Source organism: Felis catus, chromosome A3, assembly GCF_018350175.1.
Source record: "Felis catus isolate Fca126 chromosome A3, F.catus_Fca126_mat1.0, whole genome shotgun sequence".
In the NCBI taxonomy this organism is placed as follows: domain Eukaryota; kingdom Metazoa; phylum Chordata; class Mammalia; order Carnivora; family Felidae; genus Felis; species Felis catus.
The window spans coordinates 10,683,173-10,704,807 of record NC_058370.1 but is presented as its reverse complement, the minus strand read 5'-3'; the positions used below and the strand labels follow the sequence as shown (position 1 = coordinate 10,704,807).

At 46.3% G+C, this 21,635-nt stretch overlaps 1 long non-coding RNA gene across 1 annotated transcript in view; it reads left to right on the top strand.

Moving 5' to 3' along the window:
• Positions 1-3,083: 3,083 nt before the first annotated feature.
• LOC102901193 overlaps positions 3,084-21,635 on the top strand; it is a 35,748-nt gene continuing 17,196 nt past the window's right edge. Inside the window, exon 1 of the long non-coding RNA XR_006595082.1 lies at positions 3,084-4,459. This is a non-coding gene — a long non-coding RNA (uncharacterized LOC102901193). The remainder of the gene's footprint in view (positions 4,460-21,635) is intronic.

Sequence of the window (21,635 nt, the reverse complement as noted above, 5' to 3'; positions counted from 1 at the left end):
ATCTAGGGCATATGCCTCGTAAATAGGGTTTCCTCCATCTAGTTAATTGCCACATTCGTCACTTCACATAGTGATCTTTGTGTGTGTGAGACAGAACATTTAGATTGTCTTCTCTTAACAAATGTCAGTTACACGACATGTTCTCAACCATTATCACCATGCCGTGTGTTAGATCCTGAGAACACGCTCGTCTTCTAGCTGAGCATCTGTACGATTTCCCAACCTCTCCCTGCTTCCCCCGGTCACCACTTGTCTACTCTCTGTTTCTTTGAGTTGGATGTTTTATTATTTTTTAAATTAGACTCCACGGAAAAGTGAAACCATGCGGTAGTTGTCTTTCTGTGTCTGGCAGATTTCACTTAGCACAATGCCAGCCGCAAACAAGCAGGGTATCTTTCCCGCAGCCGCATGATACTCCACTCTGTATACATACATCTTCTTTATCCATTCACCCACTGACGGATACTTGGGTGGTTTCTGTGTCTTAGCTACTGGGACAGCAGCTGCAGTGAATCTGGGAGTGCAGATCTCTCTTGGGCTTTGCATTTCCTTTGCATCTACACCCAGAAGTCGGATTGCTGGATCCTCTGGTAGTTTTTTGAGGAACCCCCATTCTGTTTTCCATCGTGGAGGCACCAAATTACATTCCCACCCACAGTGTAAAGAGGCTCCCTTCACATCCTCACCCACACTTAATCTCTTTTTGATAACTGCCATCCTAACAGGCATGAAGTGACATCTCGCTGGGGTTATGATTCACACGTCTCTGATGGTGAGTGACGTTGAGCATCTTTTCACGGCACCTGTTGGCCATTTGCATTCTTCTTTGGAAAAATGTCTATATGGTTCTTCTGCCCATGTTTTAAACTGGATTGTTTGCTTGTTTTGCCATTGAGTCATGAGTTCTTTGTATATTTCAAATATTAACCCCTTACTAGATTTGCAAATGTTTTCTCCCATTTTGTAAGTTGGCTTTTCGTTTTGTTGATGGATTCCTTCTTTAAAAAAACTGTGTAGGGATTTTTTTAGCTTGATGCAGTGGCGTTTCTTTTGAATTTTTCATTTTTTTTCGGTTTTTTGTTTAGACTTGGTTTGGGGTGGGTTTTTTTTGGCTGGTTTGTTTTTGCATTTAGTCTCTGTGCTTTTGATGTCAAAACTTCAAAACATCATTGCCAAGACTGATGTCCAGGAGCTTACTGTGTTTTCTTCTAGGAGTTTCATGGTTGCGGATCTTCTGATAAGTCTTGAGTCCATTTTTTTTTAATTTTTTTTTTAACATTTATTCATTTTTTTGAGACAGAGACAGAGCATGAATGGGGGAAGGGCAGAGAGAGAGGGAGACACAGAATCTGAAACAGGCTCCAGGCTCTGAGCCGTCAGCACAGAGCCCAACGCAGGGCTTGAACTCCCGGACCACGAGATCATGACCTGAGCCGAAGTCGGACGCCCAACCGACTGAGCCACCCAGGCGCCCCTTGAGTCCATTTTTAAATTGGTTTTTGTGCATAAGGTAGGGGTCCAGTTTCATTCTTCTTCATGTGGCTGCCCAGCTTTTCCAGCTATTAAATAGACTGTTATTAAATAACAGTTATTAAAGAGACTGTTCTTTCCCCATGTTTATTCTTGGCTCCTTTGTTGTAAATTAACCGGCCATATATGCATGGGTTTATTGCTGGACTCTCTATTCTGTCCCATTGACCTGTGTGTCTGTTTTTATGCCAGTACCATACTGTTTTGATTACAATAGCTTTGTGATGGAATTTAAAATCAGGACATGTGATACCTACAGCTTTGTCTGTCTTTCTCACGATTGCTGTGGCTGTCTGGGGTCTTTTGTGGCCCCATACAAATCTTAGGATTCTTTTTACTTCTGTAAAAACTACCATTGGAGTTTTGAGAGGGTTTAAATCTGTAGATTGCTTTAGGTAGAATGGGCTTGGGGTATCTTTCCATCCTCTATAATTTCCTTCACCTGTAACTTACAGTTTTCAATACACAGATCTTTCACCTCCTTGGTTAAATTCATTCCTAGGTATTTTATTCTTTTAGGATTGATTTTTCTTCCTGATGGTTTGTTAGTGTATAGAAACGTAACTGATGTTTGTATAATGATTTTTGTATCCTATAATGTCACCAAATTTGTTCTAACAGTTTTTTGGTGGAATCTATAAAGTTGCCTGTATATATCATGTGCAAATTACATCTGATAACAAAAAAATATAAAGATCATAAGGGACTACTGTGAACAAATATATATATCAATATATTGGATAATCTAGAAGAAATGGACAAATTTCTAGAAACAGACAACCTACCGAGACTGAATCATGAAGAAAAAGGAAATATGAAAAGATTACTGATTCAATCTCCTTACTAGTAATCAAATATCTCCCAACAAAGAAAAACCCAGTACCAGATGGCGTTACTGGTGAATTATATCAAAGATTTAAAGAAAAATGAATGCCAGTCCTTCTGAACCCTTCCAAAAAATTGCAGAGCAGGGAGTATTTCCAAACTCATTTTTTTTTTAATTTTTTTTTTCAACGTTTATTTCTTTTTGGGACAGAGAGAGACAGAGCATGAACGGGGGAGGGGCAGGGAGAGAGGGAGACCCAGAATCGGAAACAGAATCCGAGCCACCAGCCCAGAGCCCGACGCGGGGCTCGAACTCACGGACCGCGAGATCGCGACCTGGCTGAAGTCGGACGCTCAACCGACTGCGCCACCCAGGCGCCCCAAGTTTTTTAAAGTTAATTTTTTTTTAATTTTTTTTTCAACGTTTATTTATTTTTGGGACAGAGAGAGACAGAGCATGAACGGGGGAGGGGCAGAGAGAGAGGGAGACACAGAATCAGAAACAGTCTCCAGGCTCTGAGCCGTCAGCCCAGAGCCCGACGCGGGGCTCGAACCCACAGACCACAAGATCGTGACCTGGCTGAAGTCGGACGCTTAACCGACTGCGCCACCCAGGTGCCCCAATATTTATTTATTCTTGAGAGAGAGAGACAGAGACAGAGCGTGAACGGGGGAGGGGCAGAGAGAGAGGGAGACACAGAATCAGAAACAGGCTCCAGGCTCCGAGCCATCAGCCCAGAGCCCGACGCGGGGCTCGAACCCACGGACCGCGAGATCGTGACCCGGCTGAAGTCGGACGCTCAACCAAACTCATTTTATGAGGTCCACATTACCCTGCTACAAAAGCCAGACCAAGGACACTACAAGCAAAGGAAATGATAGGCCAATATCTCTGATGAACACAGATGCAAAAACCCTCAGCAGAATACTAGCAAACCAAATTCAACAGCACATCGAAAGGTTTCTATACCATAATCGGAATTTATCCTTGGTTTGCAGGGATGTTTCAGGATACACACATCAGTAAGTACGATATACCACTTGAACAAAATGAAGAATAAAAATTAGATCATCATTTCCATAGCTGCACAAAGAGCATTTGGCAAAATTCATCCTTAATGATAAAAACGCTCAACAAATTAGGTACGGAAGGAATGTACCTCAACTTGCTAAAGTTTGTATGGGACAAGCCTACAGCTAATCTCCTGCTCAACAATGAAAAGCTAAAAGCTTTTCCTCTTAAATGAGGAACAAGGTCTTCTATTCACCATAGCACTAGAATTCCTAGCCAGAGCTATTAAGCAAGAAAGACATATAAAAGGCATCCAAATTGGAAAGGAAGAAGCAAAATTGTCTGCTTGCAGATGAACGGCTCTTCTGTGTAAAAAGCTCTAAAGACTCCGCTAAACAAACTTCAAGAACGAATGAGTTCAGTGAAGTGGCAGCATACAACATTAACAAAACTCGGCTGCATTTCTCTACACGAACAATGAACTATCTAAAAAATTAAGAAAAAGATCCTGTTTACAATAGTATCGAAAAGAATAAAATATTTCGGAATAAATTTAATCAAGGAGGCTAAAGATCTAGCCTGGAAACTATACAACATTGAAGGAAACTGAGGAAGACGCAAATAAATGGAAAGATACCCCCATGCCCATGAATTGGAAGAATTGTTAAATTCTCCATACTAGGTAAAGCGATCTATACAGGTTCAAAGTAAACCCTGAGTGTCCGTCGATGGATGAATGGATATGGAAAATGTGGCATATGGAATATTATTTAGGATGTCGTACCATTAGAGACTGTATGGATGAAACTAGAGGACGTTATGTAAGTGAAATAAGTCAAAGACAAATAGTGTATGATCCCACGTATATGTGGAATCTAAAAAAACGTCAAACTCCTAGTAACAGAGTAGAATGCTGGTTACCAGGGCTGGGGGGTAAGGGAAATAGGGGGATGTGAGAGGGCGCAGACTTTCAGTTATGAGATCAGTAAGTTCTAGAACGCTAAGGTACATCATGGTAACTAGAGTTAATAATTATATTTGAAGCTTGCTAAGAGAGTAGATCTCATGTGTCCTCACCACACACCCAAAAAGGTAACTATGAGATGACATGTTAAATATTTTGATTTTTGGCAATCACCACACAGTGTTTGCATATATCAAGATACCGTGTATCTTTGTGTGTGTGTGTGTGTGTGTGTGTGTGTGTGTGTGTGTGTGTGTGCATTGTGTATACCTTACATACATAGACTTCTTATTTGTCAGTCACACCTCACAGCTGGAACAAAATAATTGCAAAAGGAAGCCCCTGCATTTTCTTGAGGCTCAATCTGGTCAGTGAGGGCAGGGAGTGGTCAGTGAGGGCAGGGAGGGGGCTGCCTTCTCAGCCAGGCAGAATGGAAGTGGTTCAGTGGGCATGAAGCCAAGAGGTAACTTCAGAGACAGACCCACCAGGGTTTGCAGAGGTGTGGGCCCTGGGGACAGTGAGGGATCCAGGGTCACTCCTGGGGGTTCGACTTCGGGATGGTTAGGCGGTTGTCACAAACTAACGGGGAAGACTGGTGTCTATGGATGGCCCGGGGTTGGGGACAGAGGAGACTGGGACTTGGGAAGATTGGATGCGCATCGAACTAGAAATGGCTTATGGCTGAGTGGAGAAGTCACAGTGGCTATTGCATATGAGTCTGGGGAGTGTACATGTGAGTGTAAACCCGGTGCCAAGGTTGTCCTGTGAATGCCCCTTCCTCAAGAGCTCTCCTGACGTCATTAAGTGCAGAGGGCTCTCGATCAGATCACAGCCACCCCCTGACACTTTGAGGACCAGCAGCAATGGCTGTGGGGGTGTTCCCTGGAAGTTTCAGCAGCGGCTCATAGAAGGCTGTCATCTCCCAGCCGCCAAACAACAGTTAAGATCGGGATGTCATTGTACTTTGTGTCTGAAGCTCATGGTGCTTTGTGTGCGGAGTTTCGGGGTTTGAAATTTCTAGCAAACCAAGAAATCCTGGAATAGGGCCACGGTTTCCATCTCCTTGGTGATAACTCCATGTTGGGCCATTTACCATGCTCGACTTCTGAATCTTACCGAGAGGGTGAAGGCAGGGACTGTTGAGAAGTTTGGAGTGGGTAGCCCTTTTCGGAGAAAGTTTGGCCCAACCTTGTTCAGAAAACATGACTCACATAGTTCACTCAATTACCCAGGCTCCTCTGGGGCGCCTCGGTGGCGCAGTCGGTTAAGTGTCCGACTTCAGCCAGGTCACGATCTCACGGTCCGGGAGTTCGAGCCCCGCGTCAGGCTCTGGGCTGAGGGCTCAGAGCCTGGAGCCTGTTTCCGATTCTATGTCTCCCTCTCTCTCTGCCCCTCCCCCGCTCATGCTCTGTCTCTCTCGGTCCCAAAAATAAATAAATGTTGGAAAAAAAATTAAAAAAAAAAATTACCCGGGCTCCTCAAACACAAATGACTTTGCTTTTGTTTTTGTTTTTTTCCTTTTAAAAATTTTAATTCCAGTATACTAAACATATAGTGTTATATCGGTTTCAGGTATATAAAACAGATATTCAACACTTTGATATATTACTCAGTTGCTCATCATGACAAGCGTACCCTTTAACCCCCTTCACTTATTTCACCCGTGCCCCACCCTCCCCTCTGGTAACCATCTGTTTGTTCTCTATAGGTAAGAGTCTGGTTGTTGGTTTGTCCCTTTTTTTCTTTGTTCATTTGGGTTTTGTTTGTTTGTTTGTTTTTAGATTCCCCATATGAGTGAAATCATATGGTATTTGTCTTTCTCTGACTTATTTCATTTAGCGTAATTCCTTCTAGATCCATCCACGCTGTTGGAAATGGCAGGATTTCCTTCTTTTTTTTATGGCTGAATGATATTCCATTATATACATAGGCCACATCTTTATCCATTCATCAACAGATGGACACTGGGGCTGCTTCCATAACTTGGCTCTTGTAAATAATGCTGCAGTGAACATACGGGTGCATATACCTTTTTGAACTAGTGTTTTCGCATTCCTTGGGTAAATACCCAGCAGTGCGATTACTGGATCATATGGTAGTTGTATTTTTAATTTTTTGAAGAACCTGTATACTGTATACTGTTTCAATAGTTCCAATAGTTCATTTTTGCTTTTAATTCCCTTGCCTTTGGAGATGTGTCGAGCAAGACAGTGCTGTGGCTGAGGGAGGTCAAAGAGGTTGTTGCCTGCTTTCTCCTCTAGGGTTTTGATGGTTTCCTGTCTCACATTCAGGTCTTTCTCCATTTGGAGTTTACTTTTGTGAATGGGGTGAGAAAGTGGTCTAGTTTCATTCTTCTGCATGTCGCTGTCCGGTTCTCTCAGCACCATTTGTTAAAGAGACTGTCTTTTTTCCATTGGATACTCTTTCCTGTTCTGTCAAATATTAGTTGGCCATACGTTTGTGGGTCCAATTCTGGGTTCTCTATTCTATTCCATTGGTCTATGTGTCTGTTTTTGTTCCAACACCATACTGTCTTGATGATTACAGCTTTGTAGTAGAGGCTAAAGTCTGGGATTGTGATGCCTCCCGCTTTGGTTTTCTTCTTCAATATTACTTTGGCTGTTCGGGGTCTTTTGTGGTTCCATGCAAATTTTAGGATTGCTTGTTCTAGCTTCGAGAAGAATGCTGGTGCAATTTTGATCGGGATTGCATTGGATGTGTAGATTGACATTTTGACAATATTTATTCTTCCACTGAATGTTTTTTCTTCCATGGAATGTTTTTCATTTCTTTGTGTCTTTTTCAATTTCCTTCATAAGCTTTCTATAGTTTTCAGCATACAGATCATTTACATCTTTGGTTAGGTTTATTCCTAGGTATTTTATGGTTCTTGGTGCAATTGTAAATGGGATAAGTTTCTTTATTTCTCTTTCTGTTGCTTCATTATTGGTGTATAAAAATGCAACCAATTTCTGTACATTGATTTTTGTACCCTGCAACGTTGCTAAATTCATGTAAAAGTCTAGCAGACTTTTGGTGGAATCGATTGCATTTTTCCATGTAGAGTATCATGTCATCTGCGACATGACTTCTTTGCCAATTTTGATGCTTTTTATTTCATTTTGTTGTCTGACTGCTGATGCTAGGACTTCAACACTATGTTGAACAACAGCGGTCAGAGTGGACATCCCTCTTGTGTTCCTGATCTCAGGGGGAAAGCCCTCAGTTTTTCCCCATTGAGGATGGTATTAGCTGTGTGGGCTTTTCATAAATGGCTTTTATGATATTTAAGTATGTTCCTTCTATCCTGACTTTCTTGAGGGTTTTTATTAAGAAACAATGCTGTATTTTGTAAAATGCTTTTTCTGCATCTATTGACAGGATCATATGGTTCTTGTCCTTTTTTTTTATTAATGTGATGTGTCACATTGATTTTGTGAATGTTGAACCAGTCCTGCAGCCCAGGAATGAATCCCACTTGATCACGGTGAATAATTCTTTTTATATGCTGTTGAATTAGATTTGCTTGTATCTTGTTGAGAATTTTTGCATCCATACTCATCAGGGATATTGGCCTGTAGTTCTCTTTTTTTGCTGGGTCTCTGTCTGGCTTGGGAACCAAAGTAATGCTGGTTTCATAGAATAAGTCCAGAAGTTTTCCTTCCATTTCTATTTTTTAGGACAGCTTGAGAAGGATAGGTATTAACTCTGCTTTAAATGTCTGGTAGAATTCCCCAGGGAAGCCATCTGGTCCAGGATTCTTATTTATTGGGAGATTTTTGATAACTGATTCAATTTCTTCACTAGTTATGGGTCTGTTCAAATTTTCTATTTCTTCCCATTTGAGTTTTGGTAGTGTGTGGGTGTTTAGGAATTTGTCCATTTCTTCCAGGTTGTCCAGTTTGTTGGCATATAGTTTTTCATAGTATTCCCTGATAATTGCTTGTATTTCTGAGGGATTGGTTGTAATAAATCCATTTCCATGCATGGTTTTATCTACTTGGGTCCTCTCTCTTTTTGAGAAGCCTGGCTAGAGGTTTATCAGTTTTGTTTATTTTTTCAAAAAAACCAACTCTTGGTTTCATTGATCTGCTCTACGGCTTTTTTAGATTCTATATTGTTTATTTCTGCTCTGATCTTTATTATTTCTCTTCTTCTGCTGGGTTTGGGGTGTCTTTGCTGTTCTGCTTCTATTTCCTTTAGGTGTGCTGTTAGATTTTGTATTTGGGATTTTTCTTGTTTCTTGAGATAGGCCTGGATTGCAATGTATTTTCCTTTTAGGACTGCCTTTGCTGTATCCCAGAGGGTTTGGATTGTTGTGTTTTTGTTTTCATTTGTTTCCATATATTTTTTAACTTCTTCTCTAATTGCCTGGTTGACCCATTCGTTCTCTAGTAGGATGTTCTTTAATCTCCATGTTTTCAGACTTTTTCCTGTGGTTGATTTCAAGTTTCATAGCATTGTGATCTGAAAATGTGCATGGATGATCTCAGTTAGTTTATATTTATTGAGGGCTACTTTGTGACCCAGTATGTGATCTATCTTGGAGAATGTTCCACGTGCACTCGAGAAGAAAGTATATTTTGCTGCCTCAGGATGTAGAGTTCTAAATATATCTGTTAAGTCCATCTGGTCCAGCATATCATTCAGGGCCATTGTTTCTTGACCGATTTTCTGTCTAGATGATCTGTCCATTGTTGAAAGTAGAGTATTAAAGTCCCCTGTAATTACCACATTCTTACCACTAAGATTGCTTATGTTTGTGATTAATTTTTTTATATATATGGGTGCTTTCGAATTCGGTACATAGACATTTAAAATTGTTAGCTCTCCCTGATGGATAGACCCTGTAATTATTATATAATGCCCTTCTTCCTCTCTTGTTACAGCCTTTAATTTAAAGTCTAGTTTGTCTGATGTAAGTATGGCTACTCCAGCTTTCTTTTGACTTCCGGTAGCATGATAGACAGTTCTCCATCCCCTCACTTTCAATCTGAAGGTGTCCTCAGGTCTAAAATGAATCTCTTGTAGACAGCAAATAGATGGGTCTTGTTTTTTTATCCATTCTCATACCCTATGTCTTTTGGTTGGAGCATTTAGTCCATTTACATTCAGTGTTATTATTGAAAGATAAGGGTTTAGAGTCATTGTGATGTCTGTAGGTTTCATGCTTGTAGTGATGTCTCTGGTACTTTGTGGTCCTTGCAACATTTCACTCACAGGGTACCTCTTAGGATATCTTGTAGGGCTGGCTTTGTGATGAATTCCTTCAGTTTTTGTTTGGGAAAACCTTTATCTCTCCTCCTCTTCTGAATGACAGGCTTGATGGATAAAGGATTCTTGGCTGCAGATTTTTCCTGGTCATTACATTGCAGGTTTCCTGCCATTCCTTTCTGGCCTGCCAAGTTTCAGTAGACAGGTCTGCTACTACCCTCCTATGTCTACCCTTGTATGTTAAGGCCCGTTTATCCCTCGCTTCTTTCAGAATCCCGTCTTTATCCTTGTATTTTCTAGTTTCACTATATGTCGTGCAGAAGATCAATTCAAGTTACATCTGAAGGGAGTTTTCTGTGCCTCTTGGATTTCAATGTCTGTTTCCTTCCCCAGACTGGGGAGTTTGTCAGCTATGATTTGTTCAAGTGCACCTTCAGCCCCTTTCTCTCTCCCTTCTTCTTCTGGAATTCCTATGATACAGATACTGTGCTGTTTGATGGACTCGCTTAGTTCTCTAATTCTCCCCTCGTGGTCCTGGATTTTTTAAAATCTTTTTCTCAGCTTCCTCTTTTTCCATAATTTTAGCTTCGAATTCACCTATTCTCCCCCTTTGCCTCTTCAGTCTGCGCTCTGGCCACCTCCATGTTATTTTGTACCTTGTTTATAGCATTTTTTAAATTCATCATGACTACTTTTTAGTTCCTTGATCTCTGCAGCAATAGATTCTCTACTGTCTTCTATGCTTTTTTCAAGCCCAGCTATTAAAACTTAAAGCTATTCTTCTAAATTCTTGTTCAGTTATGTTGCTTATATCTGTTTGGATCAATTCTTTAGCTGTCACTTCTTCCTGGAATTTCTTTGGAGGAGAATTCTTCCATTTTGTTATTTTGGCTAGTTTTCTATCCCTTCTGAGTTTTAAAAGCTTGTTATGTGCTCTGCACCTGCAAGCACTGCTATATTAGAGGAGGGTCATACACTGTGCAGGGCCTGGCTCTTCAGGAGGTGTTTTTTGGAGACGGTTACTTGCTCTCTGTTGTTGTGACTTCAGTTATTTAAAAAAAATTTTTACTGTTTACTTATTTTTGAGAGAGAGACAGAGTGCGAGCTGGGGAGGAGCAGAGAGAGAGAGAGAGAGAGAGAGGGAGACACAGAATGTGAAGCAGGCTCCAGGCTCTGAGCTGTCAGCACAGAGCCCGATGTGGGGCTCAAACCCACAAACTGTGAGATCATGACCTGAGCTGAAGTCCGACACTTAACCAACTGAGCCACCCAGGTGCCCCTGACTTTGGTTATTTTATTTCCCTAGTCGTAGTGATGTTTTGGACCCTCCACCAGGTGTGCTTTGATTTGTTCCTTGAAGTAGCCCTGGAAAGGAAAACAAACAGATAAACAGGAAACAAAAACACGCAAACACATCGACAAATCAAACAAGTAAGCAAAACCAGAAAACAATGCAAAAGCAAAACACCAGCTCCAAGTAAAGAACAGGGTGGAAGCGGTGTTGATGGAAGAGCACATACAAAGAGAGAAAGGACGAAAGGACGGGGGTGGGTGGAAAAAGAAAACAATAAACTTGGACCAGGCAGAGACACTAAATGGCTTAATCCAGAGGCGAGAAAGGAAAATAAAGAAGGAAGGGGGGGGGGGGGAGAGAAACGAAGATAACGTCACCCAGACAGAAAACCTATACGGCTTCATCATTCCAGAGAAAGAGGGAAAGGAAAGAAGGAGGTGTAGAACAAGCAGCAAGAGAATGGATTAAATATGTCTGCTTAAACAAACCAACAACCAGAGTAAGCAGCCTGGAGGAGGGAAGAGAGGAGGAGAAAAGGAAGGGAGAATATATCTAAATAAGAATCGTCCTAGAATTAACCCAGGCAAGGGACGAAGCAGCGCTGGTCTGGAGGAGGGGGCCCTCTGGTTCCTCAGTGTCTATCCCGCTCCTGTAGACACTCGGGTCCCCGCGCTGAGGGGCGTGGCTTGGCGTGGCCGGTCCCGCCTCCGCTGTGGGCCCCGCCTTGGTGGGGGCGGGGACAAACATGGCGACCTCCAAGCTCTTCTCCACGGACCTGGTGGACTCCCTTCGCGCGTCCTCAGTGTGCGGTGGGTGCAGATGGGGCGGCCGGTCTCGCCCCGCGGACTCCTGTGCCCTGGTGCTTGGCTGGGACCTAAACTCTTGCTCCGTGCACCCCCGCACCGGGGAAGCCCCTCTCTGTGCGGGCCCCATGTGTGGTCCTGCCCCGCAGCACTTGGGCGGAAGGGACTGGTTTCTCCTGCTGCAGACCGAGCCCTTGACCTACCACCGGACCCCGGGCTGGCTCCCCTCCTCCCCAGGTGTGCGAACAGGGCAGCGGACCCCAGTCCAAACAAAGCCCTGCAGCTAGAGACGGGATCCCTCTCCCTCCCGGTCCGGGATACAGCCCTTGTATCTTGTCCAGATACAGCCCTCCGCTTTCCCGGCCGCCCTTTCTCCTCTTTGTCTCCCCGCAGAAGGGGGTCCCTCCCCTCCGTGCCTGTGCGTTTTATCTCCCCCAGTTGGTGATCGCCCACCTATGGCCCCTCAGGTTGTCCCGGTGTCTCCCTGGTAGACTCTGTCTCTTTGCCTCCCAGACTCTTGGGGTTCCAAGTCCTCTGGCTTCAGCCCTTCTTGGTTTGAGAGACGGGAAGTAGGGATCCCCCTACTTCCCCCTACTTCGCCCCCATGTTGTCCCCTCCATCAGAAGCTTTTGATTTTGATGTAGTCCCGATAGTTTACTCTTCCTTTTGTTTCCCTTGCCTGAGGAGACCTTTTTAAAATTTTTTTAATGTTTATTTTTGAGAGCGAGAGTGTGTGAGTGGGGGAGGGGACAGAGAGAGACAGAATCCGAAGCGGGCTCCAGGCTCTTAGCTGTGGGCACAGAGCCCCATGTGGGGCTCGAACTCACGAACCGCCAGATCATGACCTGAGCCCAAGTCAGTCGCTTAATCGACTCAGCCACCCAGGCACTCTCCCCACTTTTTTTTTTTTTTTTAATTTCTTAACGTTTATTTCTGAGGAGACATTTTTGTGGCTGATGTCAGAGAAATTACCGCCTGTGCTTGCTTCTAGGATTTTTATGGTCTCACATTCGGGTCCTTGATCCACTTCTGTGTGGCGTAAGAAAGTGGTCCAGTTTCCTTCTCTTGCATGTAGCTCTTCGGTTTTCCCAACACCGTTTATTTAGGAGATGGTTGTTTCCCCATTGCATATTCTTGCCTCCTTTGTCGAAGAGTGATTGACTGTGTGTAATCACGGGTTAATTCTCAAGCTCTCTATTCTGTTCCATTGATCTATGCGTCTGTTTCTGTGCCGGCACCATACTGTTTTGAGTCCTACAGCTTTGTAGCATATCTTGAAGGGTGGGATTGTGATGCCTCCAGTTTTGATCTTCTTATTCAAGATTGCCTTGGCTATTTGGGGTCTTCTGTGGTCCATCCAAGTATTAGGATTATTTGTTCCAGTTCTACGAAAACCGTTGGTTTTTAACAGAGATTGCATTAAGCGTGTAGATTGCTTTGGGTAGTATGGACATTTTAACAATTTGTTCTTTCAGTCCGTGAACATGGAACGTCTTTTCATTTGCATCCTCTTCGGTTTCTTTCATCAGCGTTTTATTGTTGTCAGAGGACAGGTCTCTTACCTCCTTGGTTAAGTTTTTTGTTTTTTTTGTGTGTTTTTTTTTTTTAATTTTTTTTTAAATTTATTTTTGGGACAGAGAGAGACAGAGCATGAACGGGGGAGGGGCAGAGAGAGAGAGAGAGAGACAGAATCGGAAACAGGCTCCAGGCTCCGAGCCATCAGCCAGAGCTTGACGCGGGGCTTGAACTCACGGACCGCGAGATCGTGACCTGGCTGAAGTCGGACGCTTAACCGACTGCGCCACCCAGGCGCCCCCCTCCTTGGTTAAGTTTAATCCTGAATATTTTATTTTTGGTACAGTTGTCAGTAGGATTGTTCTCTTAATTTCTCTTTCTGCTGTCCCGTTATTAGTGTGTAGAAATGCAGTGGATGTCTGTATATTGATTTTGTGTTCTGTGACCTTACTGAATCCATTTCAGTCTTAGTAGTTTTTTGGTGGACTCTAGGGTTTTCTGTATGTGCATCATGTCATCTGAAAATAGTGAAAGTTTTTGCTTTTCTCTTAGTGAATGCAAATTTGGATGCCTTTTATTTCTTTTTGTCCGACTGCTGTGGCTAGGACCTCCAGCACCGTGTTGAATAAAAGTGGCGAGAGTGGACATCCTTGTCTTGTTGCTGACCTGAGAGGAAAAACTCGGCTTTTCACCCTTCAGTATGATGTTTGCCGTGGGTGTTTCATACCAGGGCTTTATGATGTTGAGGTGTGTTCTCTCTACAGCTGCTTTGTGGAGGGTTTTGATCATGACTGGATGTTGTATTTTGTCAAGTGTTTTTTTGCATCGATTGCAATGATCATACGGTTTTTCTCCTTTCTCTTGTTGATGCAATGTAAATGTTGAGTGATTTGCAGATATTGAACCCACCCTTTTGTCCCGGGAACAAATGCCACGTGATCATGGTGAGTGATTTTTTTAATGTGTTGTTGGGGTTGCTTTGCCAGTGTTTTGTTGAGGATTTTTGCATCTGGTTCATCAGAGAAGGTTCTCTTTTTCTGGAGGGTCTATCTGGTTTCAGTATCAGGGTAATTCTGGCTTTGGGATGAATTTGGAAGCTTTCCTTTCTGTTCTGTTTTTTTTTTTTTTTTTTTTTTTGGAATAGTTTGACAAGAATAGGTATTAACTCTTCTTTAAAGTGTGGTAGAATTTACCTATGCAACCATTTGGTCCTGGACTTCTGTTTCTTGGGAATATTTTGATTATGGATTTAATTTCACTGTTGGTAGCTGTATGTTCAAATTTTCTGTTTCTTCCCAATTCGGTTTGGGGAGGTGATACGTTTCTAGGAATTTATCCATTTCTTTTAGGTTATCCAATTTGTAGGCATATAAGTTTCCATAATTTTCTCTTATCATTTTTTGCATTTCTGTGGTGTTGGTTCTTTCTCTGTCATTTCTGCTTTTGAGTTCTCTCTCTCTCTCTCTCTCTCTCTCTCTCTCTCTCTCTCTCTTTAAATGAGTCTGGCTCAAGGTCCTATTTTGTTGATCTTTTCAAAGAACCAGCTCCTGGTTTCATTGATCTGCTCTATTGTATTTTTTTTTTAGTTTCTATTTCATTTATTTCTGCTCTATTCTTTATTATTTTCTTTCTTCTAATGGTATTTTTTTTTGAAAGAGAGAGAGCATAAGCAAGGGACAAGGGCAGAAAGAGAGGGAGGGAGAGAGAGAGAGAGAGAAAGAGGGAGAGGGAGGGAGAGAGGGGGAGAGGGAGAGAGAGAAAGTGGGAGAGGCAGAGAAAGGGAGGGAGGGAGAGGGAGAGGCAGAGAGAGGGAGGGAGGGAGAGGGAGAGGCAGAGGGAGGGAGAGAGGGAGAGGCAGAGGGAGGGAGAGAGGGAGAGGCAGAGGGAGGGAGAGAGGGAGAGGCAGAGGGAGGGAGAGAGGGAGAGGCAGAGGGAGGGAGAGAGGGAGAGGCAGAGGGAGGGAGAGAGGGAGAGGCAGAGGGAGGGAGAGAGGGAGAGGCAGAGGGAGGGAGAGAGGGAGAGGCAGAGGGAGGGAGGGAGGGAGAGGCAGAGGGAGGGAGGGAGGGAGAGGCAGAGAGAGGGAGGGAGGGAGAGGCAGAGAGAGGGAGGGAGGGAGAGGCAGAGAGAGGGAGGGAGGGAGGGAGGGAGAGGCAGAGAGAGGGAGGGAGGGAGAGAGGGAGAGGCAGAGAGAGGGAGGGAGGGAGAGAGGGAGAGGCAGAGAGAGGGAGGGAGGGAGAGAGGGAGAGGCAGAGAGAGGGAGGGAGGGAGAGAGGGAGAGGCAGAGAGAGGGAGGGAGGGAGAGAGGGAGAGGCAGAGAGAGGGAGGGAGGGAGAGAGGGAGAGGCAGAGAGAGGGAGGGAGGGAGAGAGGGAGAGGCAGAGAGAGGGAGGGAGGGAGGGAGAGGGAGAGGCAGAGAGAGAGAGAGGGAGGGAGGGAGAGGCAGGGAGGGAGGGGGAGGGAGAGGCAGGGAGGGAGGGAGAGGGAGAGGCAGAGAGGGAGGGAGGGAGGGAGAGGCAGAGAGAGAGAGGGGGAGAGGGAGAGAGGCAGAGAGAGAGAGGGAGGGAGGGAGAGGGAGAGGCAGAGAGAGGGAGGGAGGGAGAGGGAGAGGCAGAGAGAGAGAGGGAGGGAGGGAGAGGGAGAGGCAGAGAGGGAGGGAGGGAGAGGGAGAGGCAGAGAGAGAGAGGGAGGGAGGGAGAGGGAGAGGCAGAGAGAGAGAGGGAGGGAGGGAGAGGGAGAGGCAGAGAGAGAGAGGGAGGGAGGGAGAGGGAGAGGCAGAGAGAGAGAGGGAGGGAGGGAGAGGGAGAGGCAGAGAGAGAGGGGGAGGGAGGGAGAGGGAGAGGCAGAGAGAGAGGGGGAGGGAGGGAGAGGGAGAGGCAGAGAGAGAGGGGGAGGGAGGGAGAGGGAGAGGCAGAGAGAGAGGGGGAGGGAGGGAGAGGGAGAGGCAGAGAGAGAGAGGGAGGGAGGGAGAGGGAGAGGCAGAGAGAGAGAGGGAGGGAGGGAGAGGGAGAGGCAGAGAGAGAGGGAGGGAGGGAGAGGGAGAGGCGGAGGGAGGGAGAGGGAGAGGCAGAGGGAGGGAGGGAGAGGGAGAGGAAGAGAGGGAGAGGCAGAGGGAGAGAGGGAGAGGCAGAGGGAGAGAGGGAGAGGCAGAGGGAGGGAGAGGGAGAGGCAGAGGGAGGGAGAGGCAGAGAGAGGGAGAGGGAGAGGCAGAGGGAGGGAGGAAGAGGCAGAGGGAGGGAGGGAGAGGCAGAGGCAGAGGGAGGGAGGCAGAGGCAGAGGGAGGGAGGAGAGGGAGAGGGAGAGGCAGAGGGAGGGAGGGAGAGGCAGAGGGAGGGAGAGGGAGAGGCGGAGGGAGGGAGAGGGAGAGGCGGAGGGAGGAGAGGGAGAGGGAGAGGCAGAGGGAGAGGCAGAGGGAGGGAGGGAGAGGCAGAGGGAGGGAGGGAGAGGCAGAGGGAGGGAGAGGGAGAGGCGGAGGGAGGGAGAGGGAGAGGCGGAGGGAGGGAGGGAGGGAGAGGGAGAGTCGGAGGGAGGGAGGGAGGGAGAGGGAGAGGCGGAGGGAGGGAGGGAGGGAGAGGGAGAGGCGGAGGGAGGGAGGGAGGGAGAGGGAGAGGCGGAGAGAGGGAGGGAGGGAGAGGGAGAGGCGGAGAGAGGGAGGGAGGGAGAGGGAGAGGCGGAGAGAGGGAGGGAGGGAGAGGGAGAGGCAGAGAGAGGGGGAGAGGGAGAGGCAGAGGCAGAGAGAGGGGGAGAGGGAGAGGCAGAGGCGAGGGAGGGAGGGAGAGGGAGAGGCAGAGAGAGGGGGAGAGGGAGAGGCAGAGGCGAGGGAGGGAGGGAGAGGGAGAGGCAGAGGGAGGGAGGGAGAGGGAGAGGCGGAGGGAGGGAGGGAGAGGGAGAGGCAGAGGGAGGGAGAGGGAGAGGCAGAGGGAGGGAGGGAGAGGGAGAGGGAGGGAGGGAGAGGGAGAGGCAGAGAGAGGGAGGGAGGGAGAGGGAGAGGCAGAGAGAGGGAGGGAGGGAGAGGGAGAGGCAGAGAGAGGGAGGGAGGGAGAGGGAGAGGCAGAGAGAGGGAGGGAGGGAGAGGGAGAGGCAGAGAGAGGGAGGGAGGGAGAGGGAGAGGCAGAGAGAGGGAGGGAGGGAGAGGGAGAGGCAGAGAGAGGGAGGGAGGGAGAGGGAGAGGCAGAGAGAGGGAGGGAGGGAGAGGGAGAGGCAGAGAGAGGGAGGGAGGGAGAGGGAGAGGCAGAGAGAGGGAGGGAGGGAGAGGGAGAGGCAGAGAGAGGGAGGGAGGGAGAGGGAGAGGCAGAGAGAGGGAGGGAGGGAGAGGGAGAGGCAGAGGGAGGGAGGGAGAGGGAGAGGCAGAGGCGAGGGAGGGAGGGAGAGGGAGAGGCAGAGGGAGGGAGAGGGAGAGGCAGAGGGAGGGAGGGAGAGGCGGAGGGAGGGAGAGGCAGAGGGAGGGAGAGGGAGAGGCAGAGGGAAGGAGAGGGAGAGGCAGAGGGAGGGAGGGAGAGGCAGAGGGAGGGAGGGAGAGGCAGAGGCAGAGAGAGGGAGGGAGGGAGAGGCAGAGGCAGAGAGAGGGAGGGAGGGAGAGGGAGAGGCAGAGAGAGGGGGAGAGGGAGAGGCAGAGGCAGAGAGAGGGGGAGAGGGAGAGGCAGAGGCAGAGAGAGGGAGGGAGGGAGAGGGAGAGGCAGAGAGAGGGAGGGAGGGAGAGGGAGAGGCAGAGAGAGGGGGAGAGGGAGAGGCAGAGGCAGAGAGAGGGGGAGAGGGAGAGGCAGAGGCAAGGGAGGGAGAAGGAGAGGCAGAGGCAAGGGAGGGAGAAGGAGAGGCAGAGGCAAGGGAGGGAGAGGGAGAGGCAGGGAGAGGGAGAGGCAGGGAGAGGGAAAGGGGGAGGGAGGGGAAGGGAGGGGTGGAGAGGGAAGGAGGGGGAGGGAGGGGATGGAGAGGGAGGGAGGAGGAGGAGAGGGAGGGAGAGGGAGGGAGAAAGAATCCTAGGCTCCACTTTCAGCACAGAGCCTGACACATGGATACTGGTCCATGTGTTTTCCTTTTCATTTGTCTCCGGGTATTCTTTGATTTCCTCCTTGGTTCCTTGGTTGACCCATTCATTGTTTAGCAGCATGAACTTAACCTCCATGTATTTGTGGGTTTTTTCCAGATTTTTTCTTGCGGTTGATTTCCAGTTTCATAGCATTGTGGTCGGAAAAGATGTCTGGTATGACTTTGATCTTTTCAAATTTGTTGAGACTTGTTTTGTGGCCTAATATGTTATCTATTCTGGAGAATAGATAACATTCTGGAGAATGTTCCATATGCACTTGAAAAGAATGTGTATTCTGCTGTTTTAGGATGGAATGTTCTGAATAGACCTGTTAGATCCACCTGTCCAATGTGTCATTCAAAACTATTTCCTTGTTGACTTTCTGTTTGGATAATCTATCCATTGTTGTAAACAGGGTGTTAAAGTCCCCTATTATTAGTGTATTACTTTCAATTACTTTATGGTTGTTATTAGCTGCTTTATTGTCTTTGGGCACTCCCATGTCAGATACATATTTAAAATTGTTATATCTTGTTGGATTACTCCTTTTATGATTATATAGTGTCCTTTGTTTCTTATTAAAGTCATTGTTTTAAAGTCTCTTTTGTCTGATATAAGTGTTGATACCCAGCTTTTCACTTCCATTTGCATGATGAATGCTTTTCCATCCCATCACTTTCAATCTGCATGTTTTTAGGTCTGAAATGAGTCTCTTCTGGGCAGCATATAGATGGGTCTTTCTTTCTTATCCACTCTGTCACACTGTGTCTTTTGGAACATTTAGTCCATTTACATTCAAAGTAGTTATTAATAGGTATGTATTTATTGCCATTTTATTCCTTGCTTTACGGTTGTTTTTTGTAGTTCTTCTCTATTCCTTCTTTTGCTCTCTTCTCTCATAGTTTGCTGATTTTCTTTAGTGATATAGTTGGATTCTTTTTGTTTTTTGCATTTCTATTACTAATTTTTGACTTGTGGTTACCATTAGGTTTGTATTTTACATTTTCTTATAGAGCAGTCTATATTAAGCCGGCAGTCACTTAAGTTTGAACTCTTTATTTACCTATATTCCTCTCTCACATTTTAGGTATATGGTGTCATACATTATGTCCTTTTATTTCATGAATCCCCTGGTTTTTAGAGATCTACTTAATTTTACTACTTCTGTGTTTCCTACTTTTCTTACTCCTACTTAGAGTTTTGTTTTTTTTTTTTTTCTACTCAGCGTCCCCTTTAACATTTCTTGTAGGGTTGCTTTAGGGGTCATGAATTCCTCTAACTTTTGTTGGCCTGGGAAACTCTTTATGTCTCCTTCAATTGTGAATGATAGCCTGCTGGATAGAGTATTCGTGGTTGGCGATTTTTCCCTTTCAGCACTTTGAATATATCATGCCACTCCCTTCTGGCCTGCAAGGTTTCTGCTGAAAAGTCTGCTGATAGCCTTATGACGTTTCCCTTGTATATAACTGTTTTTTGCTGCTTTGAAAATTCTCTATCACTACTTTTTGCCATTTGAATTGCTATATGTCTTGGTGTGGATCTCTTTGAGTTGATTTTGTTGGGGGCTCTCTGTTTCTCCTATGTTTTGGATTTCGTTTTTCTCCCTCAGATTTGGGAAGTTTTCAGCTGTTACTTCTTCAAATTCTGCCCCCTTTCCTCTCTTTCCTTCTTCTGGGATTCCTGTAATGCAAATGTTATGACACTTGATGGTGTTCCTGAGTTCCCTAAATCTATTCTCATTTATTATTATTTTTCTCTCTCCTGTTCAGCTTGATTGCTTTCCATGACTCTTTCAGGTCACTGATCCATTCCTCTGCTTCCTCTAGTCTATTATTTATTCCATCTAGGGTCTTTTTCATTTCAGTTATTGAGTTCTTTGTCTCTGGTTCTTTGTTTTCTGTCTCCCAGTTAAGATTCTCACTGAGGTCCTCCACTCTTTTCTCAAGTTCAGTCAGTATCTTTTTGACCATTACTTTAAATTCTCTATCAGGCATATTACTTATCTCCATTGTGTTTAGTTTTCTTGCTGTGATTGTCTTGTTCTTTCATTTGGGACCTATTCCTCTGTCCCCTCTTTTTGTTTAACTCTGTGTCTATTTCTGTGTGTCAGGAAAGTCAGCTATGTCTCCTGCTCTTGAAAGTAGTGGCCTTGTGAAGAAGAGGTCCCGAAGCACAGTGCTCCCTGTTCGCCAGAGCTTGGTGCCTGAGCAGTGTCTCCTGTGTGTGTTGCATGTGCCCTATTGTCACAGAGCCACTTTTGCCTTCAGTCCAGTCATCTGAACTAGCTCTTTTTGCCTGTTGTGGGCTGAATTTGGTACCTACGTTGTTAGTGGGCCGGTCTGAGGCCACCTTGGGCTGGAGTTGAATTAGGCCAGGTGTTTGCTGGTGACGTAGTAGCAGCAAATTGCAAGAGCAGGTGGGAGCAATGCACACGCAGTGCCAGCAAGGTCCCCACCAGTGGGAGGGGACCTGTAGCCCCCAACAGTGGCAGGCTGAGTTGGAGGGGGCAGACCCACAGACGTGGGGGGGAGGGGCATGAAGCCTGATATTAGCAAGGTTTGCAGGAGTCTGCTATGGGAGGAGACCTGGGGCAGAGGTCTGGTGGAGGGGTCGTGTCCACAGAACACAGGGGCAGAGCACATTGTTAGCAAGTTAGGTAGCGATCGTTGCAGCCTTGCTGTTTCCCATGGGTGTCTAGGCTGGGAGGGGGGCACGGGGAGGGAAACGGCACTCGACACCTCCTTTGTTCCTAGAGAAGTGTCCCGTCGATCCCTGCCCCTCCAGCACCAGCTCTGAGATAGATTAGTAAACAAATCTTCCTCCCGTAGGCCACAGGGGAGTTTCAAACTGCTGCTTCTATATTTATTTCCCAGGTTTTTTATTGTGCTGTTTCTTTAAGGGCAGAGGTCCAGTTTCCTCTCTCCCTCCCAGCTCTCTCAGAGCATGTTAAATTTTTTTAAATTAAGTTTATTTTTGAGAGAGAGAGTATGCGAGAATGAGCGGGGGAGGGGCAGAGAGAGAGGGAGACGCAGAATCCGAAGCAGGCTCCAGGCTCCGAAAGGTCAGCATAGAGCCCGACGTGGGGCTCTAACTCACGAACCACGAGATCGTGACCTGAGCTGAAGTCAGATACTTCACCGGCTGAGCCACCCAGGCACTCCAGAGCAAGTTGATTTTTAAAGTTCTAGGTTTTAAGCCCCACTGATTATAAGAACTGAAATTTGGCCCCTTTGGTTTTCACGGCCAAATGTTATGGGGATTTGTCTTTCGCATGTGGGCCTCCCAGTGTAAGTGTATTTCTGTCCCCTCTCTGCAACCTGCAGTGTCCTTCCAGTGGGCAGTCCCACAGGTCTGTTTAGCTCCCAACTGTGTCTCTGCCCTTCCTACACTCTATGTGGCCTCTTCTCTACCTTTAGCTGTGGAAAGACTGTTCTTCCAACCTTTGTGTCATTTCCT